This window comes from Sitodiplosis mosellana, unplaced genomic scaffold, assembly GCF_009176505.1.
Source record: "Sitodiplosis mosellana isolate CC-2019 unplaced genomic scaffold, AAFC_SMos_1.0 Smas_scaffold_6197, whole genome shotgun sequence".
NCBI classification, from domain to species: Eukaryota; Metazoa; Arthropoda; class Insecta; order Diptera; family Cecidomyiidae; genus Sitodiplosis; species Sitodiplosis mosellana.
In genome coordinates this window covers 6275418-6289802 of record NW_022601438.1, presented here as the reverse complement: position 1 = coordinate 6289802, position 14385 = coordinate 6275418, and the positions used below count along the sequence as shown (strand labels likewise).

General features: G+C 37.8%; 1 protein-coding gene across 3 annotated transcripts in view; it reads left to right on the top strand.

Annotated features, from left to right (window-relative positions):
• Window positions 1-14385, top strand: part of LOC129577416 (ecdysone-inducible protein E75) — a 136403-nt gene that overhangs the window by 94302 nt on the left and 27716 nt on the right. The gene's annotated exons all lie outside the window — the stretch shown is intronic.

The following is a 14385-nucleotide window of genomic DNA, read 5'->3' as shown; positions in this document are numbered from 1 at the left end:
TCTCTCTCTCTCTCTCTCTCTCTCTCTCTCTCTCTCTCTCTCTCTCTCTCTCTCTCTCTCTCTCTCTGGCGCAGCTGAGAAAGTGTTTCCCCCATTAGCGTAGTTTCCATCGTCTCCAACGAACTATTTTATCGGGCATGAAAAAAAAAAACGAGCTCAGACAGCGAAACATAAAAATGTCTTGAAAAAAACTGCCAATTTCAATTTGTATCCGAAAAAAACACACACACAACGACACATAAATGAACGCCAGTTCCAATTTGATAACAACATCAAATTCGGAACACATAACGAGAGATACCAGTCACTGATTAGCCAAGACAAATGCGATATGAATTGGGATCCTGAAACAAATTCTCTTTCTCTGTGAGTTCGTGTGTCTGACTCTTAGCCTGGCCAAGAGACCAAAAGGCGATTCAAGATATGTGACAAAAATGGAGTAGTACATCGACTGATGTCAATTAAAATAGTCAATCATGTATAAGATAAACCCACTGGTTCAGTCACACCGTAATGTAGAGCGTCTGTGAAGGACAGAGAAATATATATTGTGCAAAATACAGTGGCAAACGACACCAAAATATAACGATGAAATAATATATTGAAGAAAAAAAATAGCACCAACAAAGCAGCACATTGAAGAAATATAGAAAGAAAGAAAAAAAAAAACGCACAAAAATTAGAGTAACAAAACAAATAAGAGAACAAAATAGAAAGAAAAAAAACGCATTGGGTGACTTGGTAACGTTGGCTGTCAGCGATTGGCGAGCTTTGTTCGCTCACAAAAATATCATATATTTCTGTATGATTTGAGAGAGTCTTTGAGTGTGCAAACGAGACAAAAGTGACCAGAGAAGAAAAAAACATATTTGTATTAGTTGAGTGTGTGTGTTCTTTTCTTCTGCTTCTGGTGACACTGCCGGAGGAGCGAAAAAGATGCAATGGCGACGTTTTAAATACGTCAACGAGCCAACATTTATGCGAATATATGTCGGTGTTTTTGTCTTCTTCTTCCTAATAGACAAAAAAGTGTGAACAAAACCGTGTGCGCTTAGAGAGCGCTCTGACTCTGTGTGCATATATTGGATTAGATTTCATGCACGGAGAGTGCTTGAAATTGTTATTTTTAGGTTGTACTAAATTGTTCACAATACCATTTCAATTCGTTTCGAGTGCACACACAACCGATTTGTGTGTGCCGTCGTCGTCGTCGTCATTCGCATACAGTAAGCGAACGCGAGAAACGACACACCAACACATACATCCAAGCTCACGTAGGTCCACGACGGCCCCGAGCATCGGAAAGAGACAACCGTATGACGGTGGATGTCATCGGAGCGCAGTAAATCGCATGCGGAAACAAGCACGAACGATGTTAACAAACAGATAGAGCCAATAATAATCGCACTCTCTACCCATACCGCATAAATATACACACACATATATAGATACATGTATAAGCGCTCTATAGCAAAAGCATAGCCGAGAGTTTATTCGACGAACTAACAATTCACAATATGACGAAGAGTCAGTGACTCGTATTTAGGTCATGCACGGTCGTTCACTCTGGTTCAACTTATATTTTTTTTTTTTTTACTCTCGCATTCGCTTCGCTTATGTATTATTTCACTTTTCGTATATTTCGTTTAACATTCTCATTTGTTTCGCGCGGAGCGCTCTTACGTATTTGTTGCCTTGCTCCATACATTTTCGGTTCATGTTATTGTTGTTGTTGGATGTGTTTTGCCTTTTTCCTTCGTTTTATTTCAATAAAGAGCACATATATCATGGAGTCATAATCATTTTATTTAAAATGAAATTTCTATTATTTTGCTAATGTTTAACGCAGCTAGCATCTTATGTGTGTGTGTGTATGTGTGTGTCTCTGGTTGCTGCCTGCATTGAGTTCCTTTGCAAATTTCCGTTGACATTATATATGCTTCTATAAGATTTTGCACACGTACACGATATCATTTCTTCAGCAAAAAGATAACAACGAAAATGGTCGACAGAGCCACTGTGAGACATACGATTTTTAGGTTCAATGTAAACACACGATTTTCCGTTATACATTTGGTTTCCCGAAGAAAATGGCACAATAAATCATTTGGAGCCAGAAACTGGACAATAGTGCGATAGCATCAATTCGGCTACTGAAGATTTATTCGACATGAACTTTAACAGACGTCGTCAGGAAATTTTCCAATCCATTTTTGTTTTCGCTTTCATATGATGAAATGCTATCTATTGCAATAAATTTTTTTCTCTCTTCTCGCTGTATTCATATGTCACTTTCTCTTTCACATTGTACGCGCGCGCGCTTATCTGCTGAAGCATTTTTCTTAAACGTGTTCTACATATTTGATGAACGAAACGAACGAAAAATCAATTATAAGCAAGTGAAATATTTCATTCCAAATCCGAAACGAATGCAGCACAGTGAAAGTGAAAGCTAAAGAAAGCTGAGAAATTAGCGGCGCCACAGCCAGTCAACCGTCCGAATTCAATCGAGGTGTGATCGCCCAAAGTAGTCAGTTGGCTGTTGTTGTTCACGGTGTGCTCCGAAACAAATTAAAGACACCCATACACCACTTATTTTGGGGTCAAAATGTGTATATGTCAAGTATTGGGCATCTTTCAACGGCAACGCTCGTCTCAAATGTGTGAAAAATTCAATCGATGTGTATGAACTCATTCGCCACTTTCTATTTTGCATTCATTCAATCGAATTGAAAAGCGACCATATTTTTCATCTCTTGTCCCTGTATCGCTCTCTCTCTCTTTCTCTCTCTCTCTTTCTCTCTCTCTCTATCTCTATCTCCATTTTTGAATCTATGTATGATATCTGGTCATGAAAATGACTGGAATTGAGAGTAAAACAAATTTCTACACATTTTTCGGAGAGACGAGAGAGAGAGAGAGAGACTTGGCTATATACAAAATGCTATTTTTGGGGACAGAAAACTGAGAAATAAAACCATATCAATTATTGTTCGCATATTTATAGACCGACTTTTGCTCGTGACATACATTGGATTGAACTACAAAAAAAATAAACATACACCAATTTTTCGAGAGCAACGCCAACAACAAATACACACAGTCAGTTCACCGTCATCGTTGTCGTCGTCGTCGGCGGCGAGAGAACGTGTGATTGATAAAGCGAAAAAAATTTGTTTCGGAATTGAACAAACAAGTGGATAGAATTGTGTGACTTGATTTATTATTTGAACATGGTGATTGGTCGAAATTATGTGCTGGGCCTATTATCATCATGATTTTCATGCGTCTTTTTGATCAAAAGTAGAATTTAAAACGCGATGCGAATGATTTTCTGGTTTATCACGATGATTCAATATTTGCTGATATAGATACGCGTACGTATGTTGTTTTGTTCGTTCATTGAGCCCCCAATCAAATGCAAAATATTGCTTTTGATAGCGAACATGAATCGATGGCAATGACACAAATTTCGGTCGAGCATTTATGCTCATATTTAGCACCACGGTCATTTCACTTGATCATTTTTGCACGGTTTTCATTTTCTTGTTACACATCGCATCCGATCGGATCTTTGATTTTTTTTTTGCTTTCTTCTCAGACCTGTCCCATTCGAAGAGCAAAGTTATCAAATTTTAAACCAAAGAATGCAACATTGATCGGTGCGTTAAACAAAAACGCTACTTTTGTGCGTATATGGCTTCTGAAGCAACTAACAAACTGTGGTGTGTGTGTGTGCTTCGATTTAGAAATTGTGAGTTTGATACGTAAACTAGGACAACGCTGATTAGCAATTTGTGAATTGATTTGCAACCATTCACTCAATATCATCAACTGATGACATAGTAAACCCAAACATAACCAAAATAATCCAACAAAAAATAAACAAATAAGTGGAACAAGCAGTGTTGGCACTGCTGCCGCCACCGCCACCGCCGCCGTCACTGTCCTGTACAGCTCGAGTACATATATAACAGCAACGAAGCAAAGAAAAAAAAACGAGTAGCAATAGGCAAAATAAAAACAAAGAGTCATTAAAATGCGAAATGCGTGAAGTATATATACATATTATACCTCAAAAAGTATCGTTGACACGATGAATAATCCAATGACGAACATGAAGCTATTTTTTTTCGCTTGTTCGAATTTAAGTGTGTAAAATGTACAAAAAAAAGAGCAATCGTTATGCGATCAAAGTGGACACTTTTGAGACATCTTCAAACCAAAACATCAAACTCTGAAATGATTTTCGTTGTGAAATCTATTGAAAATATGAGCTCTTCATGCAAATTGCAGATTTTATTCGTCTTATTGGTATGTCTAACAATATGAGAGAGAAGAAAATGTCTAAATGAGTAACCAAAAATTATTACATGAAATTACCAAGAAATCCAACTGAAGCATTTTTAAAACGAAGACGATAATACAGCAAAAAAAAATATGACTGAAAAATAAGCGAGAAAAAATGTATCACACAAATAAAAACGTTTTTTACTGTATACATAATCATGTGCGGATACTGGATTGCAAACAAGCATACGTAATAGCGGCGGTACGAAACACACTATTTCAAGTCGTAATCCGTGGTGTCGTTGAACTTTTTCAGTGTGAAAGCTATATACATTTTCGTTTATACGCAAGCCCTAATTTGCTGCTCTCGTGCTCGCTCGTTTGCTGCTTCAGCCAACGCTCGGTTGTTCGTTCGCTCACTCGCTCACCCGCTTGCGCTCTCTTTCTCTCCCTCTTTTGCTTGCACACATCAAAAGCTAGAAGGCATTCAACATTTTTGCGGACATTTTGGGTTGAGGTCTTTGTAATAAATTTTATGAAATGAAAGAATTGAAGAGAGCGACGAACAAAAAATCTACCGATTCTCGCATAGCCGATCAAGTGGCTTATAATTTGTATTGTATCGACGACGGTGTGTTCGCCTGACACACAGACACCCATCAACATCTCTGATTTTAGCACACACACAGCATGCCATATGTCGCGCGAATAATTTTACACACAAAAATTTCTTGTCTTCTTCTTCTTCTTTTTTTTCGTGCGTTTAACGGCGGCGTGTATGCTGTTTGTTTTATCGGACGCAAGTTACGAAATACGAAGTCCCAATGATTTAATCGCTCTTTCTCTCTCTCTTTTCATTCTTCCTTTATTGGTGTGTGGCACACTACTTTCGATGAAGTTGTTCATGATCTGGGCTCTCAATGGGTGTTTGAATTGTGCGAACATTGATCGCAGAACATACAATCAGCGAGCATGAAAATTCAATGCATATTTTCTTTGTCGATACAATAAAGTGAAGAAACGGACACAGACACTGTATTTTGAGATGACGCTGGATGTGATCCATTGCGTAATTCATACACACCAAGAAGCACAACGAGTGAAAATCATGCTGAAAATCATGAAAAAGGAAAGCAATTTTTGCAAACGAGAGAAAACCAAAAAAACAGCAACAACAACAACGGTGCGACAAAACAACACCCATATTCATTTGCCTGAAGAAAAAAAAACAATATACGTATGGGTCTTAAGTAATGGCTTTTGCCATTTTTGCAGCTGTATATTGTATTCACTTCCTTCTTCGCTCGGTTGTTTCTTGTTTTGCTGGTGATTTCTTTATTGCCCAGAAAATCGGCCAGATTTCGGCATTCCAAATGAATGAATCGATTTTCTTCGTCGAATGACTCGGATTTTAACTCAATTTCTTTATCTCTGTTTTTTTTGGCTCTCTGTCTCACTCGATTTTTAACCGAAGATAAATCATATAAAATTCATGAATCGTGTTAATCGATTCGAAAATCATAATTGTCGAGCCCGTAATGTTGATGTATATACATCAGCTCGTTCATTTGCCCAGCGATGTCGTTATGTTGATGATGATGATGGTGGTGGTGGTAGCAGTAGCTCTCGATTCAAAGCAGCAACACCAGCGCCAACAACAACCAAATTAACGGGCTCGGAATGAAAATGGAAAGCTTTTCGGGGTCATTTACTGAGCGAGTTCATTGACTTGAACTCATTTGGTTCGCAACGCAAACGCGCCGTTTCGCCATTCCGCACCACACATACACGAAAGAGAAGAGAAGAGAAGAGATAAAATACACACAGTATACACTTTCATATTCACAAGCAGTTTGGGTTTTCACTAATGACACTGTATGTGGAAAACACCATGAAGCTGTTGTCGTTGCGTGTGCTATGCTCACACACTCTCTCTCTCTCTGTCTATCTCTTTATCTCTCAATACAGTGTATATATCTCATTTCATACATTCGAACGGCATTATATAAGGGAAATTCGAACAAGGACCTAAAAATGCGTTCGACTAAGGGGAATGGAAACAACAACTAGATACACACAAGTCATGTATGTATGTAATGGGAAAACTTATGTGCATTTAGGATATAGATTTCGTTCTCAACCGAACACAGAGAAAGGAAAAAAAATGGCGCTGAGCACATGGCACATCGTGTACTCAAACACGTTGCTATAGATAGATTTATTCATTCAACGTTTTTGTTGCTGCGAACTGCGACTGCGCGCTGTCAATCCATTTCGTTTTGGTGGTAAAAATGACGTTGCCACACATCAAATGCTTTAGATTTAACGTTAAACACATTTAGAAATAGATTTTAACCACTTGCCGTAGCCATAGCCATAGCTTTAGCGTTAAATTTACGGTTTATCCACTTTGCAGTAGACAAAAGCTTTTTGCGCTAGAGCGGGAAATAGCGAAAACTCTAATTCCATGGCTGTGTTGGGCTTGTTGTTGCTAGCGAGAAAAATGTCCATGCAATAGTCGTATGTTTCCTTCCATTTCAGATGAAAATGTGATCGATAGTAATTTTCAAACGAATCAAATCCAATTGAAACAACACGGTACACATGAATCGCGCTAAATTCATAGCAAACATGTTTGCAGCAAACACACGGCAAAAGTCATACGTCATAACGTCGTCGTCGTTGTTCGGTTGCTCGTATATGAAATCGTAATAGGCAACTATATGTTTGCTTGATAGTCTACATTCGGGCGTTTTTCACTTTGCAACGAAGTACGTACGTTCTCCATTTAAGCAATTGGCCTCGTATCGATGTCGATCGCAGTGAACACGTGCTGCTGCTGCCATTGCTGCTCCTGAATCAACTGGTTTATGCATCGAATTTTTCCTGTACTTGGAAAATCGGGCCTCCACGCGAATCACTTTATCATCAATTATTATTTCTTCTTCTTCCTTCTTCGATTAATGTGATTCGATTTTGTTTTTTCCTTCGTTCAAGCTAAATAATTCAAATCGCATCAATGTCACAATGAACGGAAGAATTGCGATTCAATTTGGATTCATCAATTGTATGAGGAGAAGAAGAAGAAAACAAGTTTTGCCATTATCAAAGCCTTTTGATGAATATATCCTGATAAATTTTGTTCAGGAGATAGATAAAGAAGAATCACATCCAGTTTAGGATGCGACGAACAAAATAGAGAGCAAGAGAATTTGTTCGCATTGAACAACAACGAGCGATATGTAATACTTATTGTTTCTTTTTTGGATTTCATTGTCGAAAATAAAAGCCACACACCATACCACGGTCTTGTGGCGTTTGTGTTCTGCCGATAGATTCTGTTGCGATGGATTGTTTTTCTACATTGAATAATATCAAGGTTATTCCGAGTCAAGGACACACATGGAATATAATATGATAATGCCGACGCGTCCTTTTTGTTGCGACTCAGTATTATATTTAAAGTGCCCGCTCTTCGTATATATATGTGCAAGACTGTGTGTGTGTGTGTGTGTGTGTGTGTGTGTGGCGGTGCTTGGTGTATGGAGCACGACGAACGACATATAACAATACATATACACATGGCGATTGGTCCTTCTATTCCTCTTTCCCGCCATGTGACTCTTAGGCAGCTCTCTTGCGTCTCTCCTCGTGTGATTGGCATGGTATTTTGTGAAATTTCAAGTTCAAACCATTCGCCGTGAGCTTTATGTGTCTTTTGAGCGCGCATTTAATCCCGAAACTGATTCGATGAGGTGTAGTGATGTTGTACATTTGGCAATTTGTATATATTTTGTGTAGATTGTACACGTCTTTAACAGTATATCGACAAATTTAAGCCGATTGTTTAGATCGTCTAACATCTAATACACGTGTTGTAGGATAAGCTTTTATTGCTGGCATTTTTTCATCAAGGCAAGTTTATGTGTTGCCGGGAGTGTGCACACAAAGAATACGATGGGGCCATTCTAACACGAGCATACCAATTACGCAATATATGACATTTAAAGTGCTTTTAAGCGTATATTTTTGCAGCTCAATTCAATCTCTATATTATATGGATTGGTTTGGCTTCGTTCGCTCACCCGCGCTCACGACTCATCCAAATGACCAAAAATAATAGTCATTTGTAATTCTATACGCAAATGTCAAAAACATGTAAATGCTTGACACACAATAATTTTATTTTTCGGTTGGTGTTGGTGTTGTTTTTTTTCCCTTTCGAAATCGAAATTGGATTGAAACAATGGTCAACAACGAACGTTCAGCCAAAGTATGGAGACACAAAATTCTGACTCAAATACACAATATAATCGTGTACGGTCCGTTGCCATTGTATATGGAGAGCAGGCAATATGTATAGCTTTGTTCTCTCTCTCTCTCTCTCTATCGCTTGCTTGTTCGCTCGCTTGCTCTGTCACTCTTTGAACAGACTGATGAATATCCATGTAGTTGTACGTTTGAATAATGTATGCAAAAGCAAAGCAAAACGATGAGAATGACGACTTTTCCCCCATTGTCCTTGTAAAAGGTCAGAGTCAATGGAAGAAAATACACAACAGATATATGATTGTTTATTTTGCTATTTATTCATAAAATCTGTTGTTTTTTCATTCTTCTTCTTCTTCTTTTTTGTTGTATTCTTCTTTTTTCTTGCTGCTGCTGCCGCCGCTTGTTATTGTTGGTGGTTTTGTTATTCCATGGGTACTTTGGTTTCTAACAGAAGCACCTCTCCAGTCTAGCTCGATTTCTTCGCCACACCATTGTTCTCCCACTCTTTTCTGGGGTCTGCATTTAATTGGCCGTCGAGCTACAAATATGAATAATTAAGAAAGAAATTCTCACTTGAGCGTCATAGCTCTAAAAAAAGCCGCCAATGCCGTCTCAATTTCAATTGCTATGATTCGGTTACATTCAATCAGCATTTGGATTTATCTGTGATAAACACAAACGGCCCGTGTGCTGGCTGCCAAACAAAATCAGTTAAAAAAAAAGCTAAAGAGTACTACTAACGTCATTTGATCGACTATTTTTTTTTCTATCGCTTGCAAACAAAACACACACAAACACGCTATGAACACGGATATTAGTTATGAGTCGAAAATAATATTAATTTATTAGTTTAATGGTTACAAATGTATTTCACGGAAATGTATTACCACGCGCTAGCACATTAGAAAGAGCTAGGCTGAGTGAGGAAAAGAGAGCGAACAAAATGAATAAAGCAAACATGATGTTTAGCAATATTTGCTTATCCATGTATATTCTCCCTAATCAGATGATATTCGAAAGCGATCGAGCAAGATGGCAATATCGAAAAAAATCAAAATTGAGCCAAACACCGAGAGAGGAGAACAGATATAAAGAGAGCGAGAGAGAAAGAGAGAAAGAGAGCCCAAGAACATTTGTTAAACGCCATTGGCTAAATGTTTCGTTAGAGAAACGCGTCATATCATAATTTACAGTACAAGTTCAAGGCCAACAGCGACTATATAGTTGATACGTAGTGTGGTGATTCGTTCGATGAATAGTTTTACACCGAGAACGAACGGACGAGCGTGTGTGCTCGCGCGCTCACGGTATAGCATATACACACAGCGAGAGCGAACTGTTGGTATCAAAGCACAAGCACACTATGTGTAATATATATCATGGATTGGGAAGTGAGTGAGTGAGTGTGTGTAATCTTTATATGTACAACAACACATGGAGCCCATCGCAAACGGACTCGTGTTTCGTTTCGATCCGATTCAAAAAGTGACAATATGTTTTTTATTTAAAAACTTTTTGCTTTTACGTCATCTGTGGCCCGTCCATTGATTAATTTTCAAACCGTGTTAGGGTTTTCACTAAGCGAACGAGATAGGAAATGATAAGATTCGCCATGATTTAATCGATATTTTTTCGATTCGATAACTACTCACTTGAAAAGCTCTCTATGTCCCTTAGCGTCGATTGAATTAGATTCTTTTTTGCTTCTCTCGTCGCCTCACATCAATATCACCTTAACTCTAAATGGAAAATTGGCAATTTCCAACGAATTTTCCCCGTGATTTGCAGCTACTGAATTGAGAGAGAGAGAGAGAGAGAGAGAGAGAGAGAGAGAGAGAGAGAGAGAGAAAGAGAGAAAGAGAGAAAGAGAGAGAAAGTGAAAGCAACAAAAAATGACGCGTAATTTTCGTCAGTTTGAAAATTGCGGTATGGCGCGTTGTCAAGTGGTAGTGGAGTTTTTCGTGCGCACATAATGTTCCACACACACATTATATATTTGTCGGCATTTTTAAATCCATTGGGATTGAGCATTTTTGCGATCGAGAAGTAAATAACATACACACACACACACACGCAGAGACCGATATTACACTCGCTCAACTCGGCTCTGAGCTACTACTGTTGCCGCATGAGAAAATCGACACGAACGGTGTCTGTGTGGATGCGCCAGAAAACGATACACATACAACGGAAGAGAGAACGGAGGCGCGCGTGTACAGCGTTCGCGTTTTACCCGACCGTATTGTATATTGTCGCTCTATTGCTATGTGTATTGTGGCTGTGCTTGTGCTGCTGCTGCTGTTGTTGGTTGTTGCTGTTGCCGCTGTCGACTGAGGCCGCTACACTTTCTCAACATTTTCCATTGTTGTTCACACTAGTTGTATGCGAGACTTCGTAACGATAACAGCTTCTTCATTTTGGTTCGTGTATTTATTTGTGAATAATTTTTTCCGTTCGCCGAACCAATTCCGATCGAATCCGCAAAAAAAGAAACAAAAACCCACAAAGAAAGTTAATACAGGAATATTAAAAAGAAGAAAAAAAAATAAATCAACAAAATCGCTTTTTATTTTATACTACAAACAAGTTTCTAAAAAAATTTAGCACATAAAATTGATGAAAAAAAAATTGTGTGTTTTTTTGTGTGTTAAGAAGAAAATGCAAAGAAATTTTATCCAAAATCTCATGATCATAATTTGATTTTGGGAAAACAACAACACATATAACTTAACTCAGGCGAATAAAGTGCAAAGCTTAAGTGTTTCGTATGCAATTTTATTTTTTGTATAAAACCTGCAACAGAATACAACAAATTTTAACCAACAAAAGAAAATTATTGGAAATGATTGTGAATTTGTAACGAAAAAAAAAAATCAAAGAGGAAAACATTTGTAGCCAAAAGAAGAAAATCGAAGAAGAAAAGAAAAAAATCCAACAAAAATCAACTAATCGAGCTTTATGTGAATAATACCTTGAAGCAATTTATCAAATTTTGTGCCGAAAAAACCGATAGATCACAATCGTGTAATATATAACATTTTGTAAACTGAGGGCCATTCTATTCCGTTCGCCTACACCGTTCGATCAGCATGATATTTTTCGGTTGTTCCATGTTGTTATCTTTTTTTTATCAATGATATTTGGTATTGTTAAAAACATTCAGTGAACCCAGTGATTTGATACACATTCGATATATATATATATTCACATAATTCGTCACTTGCTCTCCAGTTCAAAGTGAAGAGCAAATAACCGAGACAGAAGCGACCGACAAAAAAAAACGAAGAGCAAACCAACAAAAATTTTTGCAAACTGTCATATACAGCATAGTAAATAGCAACAACCGACAAGTTACAAGCGCATCAACAGCAATTTTCGGTTGGCATTGTAACCTTTTGATTCAAACAGAGAAGAGAGAGAAAAAAGCGCGCGCTCTGTGTTTGTGACATTCAAATTTGTGAATTACCTTCGATTTATCCGACGCCGTGTCTTTGACACACTCACATTTAAAATATACACATAACACACCACCACCGCCACCCAACAACAACAAAAGAAGTTTATCCAAATAGTTTGTTGTACATCCCAACCGCAAAAAAAAACCGAGAGATATAATAAAACTAGACAACGCAGCAGTAACAACAAGTTGTCATTGTTTCAAGTTCAAAAAATCGAGTGTGCTACAAACATAATTTGCAACAACAACAACAGCAACAAAAAAGGGCAAACCCATTTGTCACATACACACATTCATGTGGAAATAAAGCAAATAACAAAGAAAAAAAAACGAGATTCCATTGAACCGTAACATAAGCGACAGTTAGGTTTTTGTCTTATAATATGAACAGTCATTCACGACACAGCGGTCGAAAGAACGATAAGAATTTACGATTACTCGATTCAAGTTCGAACAAAACAGCAACTGCAATTTTTAACATACGTACATGAGTGCCATCAATACACACATACAAACGTTTGAATCGCGTCATAAATTCCCATCGCGTTTGGTGTTTGATAACTGAAAAATATAATTGAGAAAGAAAGAGAAAGGAAAAAAAATTCGAAAAAAAGAAAAGAATAAATAATTCCATCGAAAATGATACGATAAATTTCGTGATATAAGTTAATTGAAGTGACGTACATTTTAATTGTCCAAACAAACGATCAAGAGTGCTTTTGTGCATTGAGCGAAACGAAAACAAAACACACGCGATTTTCGCTCATTTTTCTACATTTCTAATCGATTTGATTTTGCAAAATCAATTTTGGTGTTTTTTTTTAACGGATCTAAATAAAAAAAATAAACATTTCTAAATGAAAATGGCGGAGGAGCTACCGATTTTGAAGGGGATACTCAAAGGAAACTTTTCTTATCACAATGCCCGTAAGTGAAACAAAAACAAAATTATCCAAGTTATAAACAACAGTAACGACGAAACCAATCCAGCAATATATTTCATTGATTTATTTTCGTGTGTGAGCAATGATGATATGAAAATGCATTCTTTGGTGGCTTTTTGATAGCCGATTCCAAAATGGAATCATGGATATGTGTGTCGATGCCATGCCAAATGTGTGCAATGACAAGAGCAACACGTCAATGCTAATGAGCACGATGAATGCATATGATCTATGATGCCGAACAACGCGCATTCACACTCACACACACACACACACACCTGTGAATGGTGCTTATGAGTCAATCGTATGATTTTGGAGTTCAATGTTGAAACGACCATTTATTTTTTCAAAGCCGTGCCTTCATAATTCGCTTTATTTTTGTCTGATTGTGCTGCTGTTGTTCGCTCTCTCGTTCACATAACACTTCACTCATCAATAGCGTCCGTGAGGACACACAGAGCACACACCGAACACTCACTCACATAAACACCCAGCCCAAAATGACTTATTCCATAAAATCCATATCTACTCTGTTATGCTTCACATTTCAACGACCATTGTTTACATCTAAAAAAAACTCAAAACACCTCACACACCAAATGCGACCATCCATAAAACCGTAACGCTTGAAAATCAAAATCAATAGAAAAAAGAGACACAACAACACGCAAATACATGGTAGCAATAGCACACCAATACCATAATCCAAGGCATCAAAAATTATGATAAACTAAAATGCGTAGACAAATTACAATTTGGCATTATGAAGCCAAAACATTGGGAACAGCAAAAAAGAGCAACAAATGTGTGCCCCGATGAACATGACCTACATTTGTGCAAGCACAACGAAATCACATCACATCGAGAGTTTCTTCTTTCACTCGATTCGCAACGGATATGCGATCGCGATGGCTGATGCCAATGAATTTTCAGTTTTTGTTCATATTCAATTTTTTTTAAAATTCTTCCTATTCTGCTGACTTTCAAACCATTTGGAATGGCAAACGGTCGTTTGTCAATTTTGGACAATGACCGCAACAATGGGAAATGAGCCGCCGCTGCTTTGTGATCAAGGGAGAAAATGAACTACGTACAGAATGGAAAATACACGCACACAAATCATTCATTTGAAAGAAAAAGTTAATTAGCCAATTTGTTGTGTATTTGGTACGTGTACGGCTAAAGATGACTTGATCGCAATTTTGTGGGTCTGCTAAAGACTTGACGAAAGTAAACACATGGCTGATCCACCAAAAGCAAAATGGAAAAAGAAAATTCGAAACGAGAGCTCGCGCAAATAGAGACAGAGAAAAGACAATTCACGCCGATTTCGAAAAATCCATACAAATAACATCACACACACACACACACACACAGAGAGAGAGAGAGAGAGAGAGAGAGAGAGAGAGAGAGAGAGAGAGA